Source organism: Phragmites australis, chromosome 4, assembly GCF_958298935.1.
Source record: "Phragmites australis chromosome 4, lpPhrAust1.1, whole genome shotgun sequence".
NCBI lineage: Eukaryota > Viridiplantae > Streptophyta > Magnoliopsida > Poales > Poaceae > Phragmites > Phragmites australis.
Window position 1 is genome coordinate 19,794,374 of NC_084924.1, and position 1,760 is coordinate 19,796,133.

Genomic DNA, 1,760 nt, shown 5'->3' on the forward strand with positions numbered 1-1,760 from the left:
GATCATTACAAAACCCTTTTTAAGTAAAAAAGTTTTTAACCTACCATACCATGCTCTAGGGGTTTGTTTTAAACCATACAAAGCTTTAGACAACTTCTACACATGATCTAGATATATAGGATTTTCAAAACCATGTGGTTACTTAACATAAATCTCTTCATTAGTATAGCCATTCAGAAAAGCGTTTTTGACATCCATTGATATAATCTAAAGCCTTTAGATGCAGCAAAAACTAAAAGAATTCTAATGGCTTCTAGTCTAGCAACTGGAGCAAAAGTTTCCTCAAAATATAGCATTTCTACCTGTGTAAAACCTTGAGCTACAAGTCTAGCTTTGTTTCTAACAATAACACCATCCTCACTTTTTTTATTTTTGAAAATCCATCTAGTACTGATAAGTGTATGACCCGAAGAAGGTGCGACAAGCTTCCAGACTTTGTTGTGTTTAAATTTTTTAAGTTCCTCATGCATGGCATTGATCCAAGATTCCTCAGTTAATGCATATGAAACATCTTTGGTTCAAAAGAAGCAACAAAAGCTGATTGAGCATGAAAATTGGAATCAATAAACCTAGATCGTGTGACTCTTTCATGCAAATCTCCAATCATCTGATCAGGTGGACGACTCTGGTGAATGTGTAAAGGAGCATTGACTCCAGAAGAATTCTCTTCTTCTCCTTCAGCATGCGCAGATGATGTAGTAGCTTGAGGATATCCAACTGTAGCTGAAGTAATCGAATGAGTCAAGAGATCTACAATTGATTATGTCAGAGGAATTAAAATCTCATTCTCCTCATCATCATCATCATCCACAAAAATGCTCTCAGACTCCCCCTAAACATGTGTACCTGTACCTGCATCACTTGATCTAGTTCCAAGACTACATCGAAAGTAACCTCACAGGTTTCAACAATTTTGTTAGTCTCCAAAATAAGCACACGATAGCCACGAGAAAGAGCAGAATATCCAAGAAAAACTCTATCAGTTGATATGAACTCAAACTTATCAGCATAAAATACGTACAACCAAAAACTCTAAAACAAGATACGCTTGGCCAATGTCCAAACCGTAGCTCATATAAAGTTTTACCCAATTTAAATCTCAAGAAAACACGATTTGAAACATAACAAGCAGTAGATATAAATTTAGCCTAAAATTTTCTAGGAGTAGAAAATTCATCTAACATGGTTCTAGCCATCTCAACCAAAGTTCTATTCTTTCTTTCAACAACACCATTTTATAGAGATACTCTAGGTGACAAAAATTGATGTTCAATACCTTTCTTGGCACAAAAATGATCAAAAAAAGAATTTTTAAATTCAGTTCCATTATCACTGCTAATAGCTTTAAGTGAGTCTGAATGATCAAAAGCTTCATCCTTAGATGCCACAAAAACCCAAGACTATCTAGAGAAATCATCAATAATAACAAGTACATACTATTTACCTCCAAAAGATTATACTCTAAAGGGACCAACAGTATCAAGGTGCAAAAGTTGACCGGGTGTATTTGTCATAACGATGGTAATAGGTGGATGTGAACCCAAATGCATTTTACCATGTGAAAGTGCATCTAGGCCAGTTTGTGGTTTTTAGCTAATTGATGACAAACAATTAAGGGACTAATGAGTTTATCGAGTTTATGAACAGGTTTTAGTCCCATTGAAATGTTAAAAGAAGTAGGCGTCCCTCAAAAAGAAAAGAGAAGCGGCATAAAAAAAAACTCAGTAGGGTTTAATTAATTTTACTTTCGAACTTGAGTT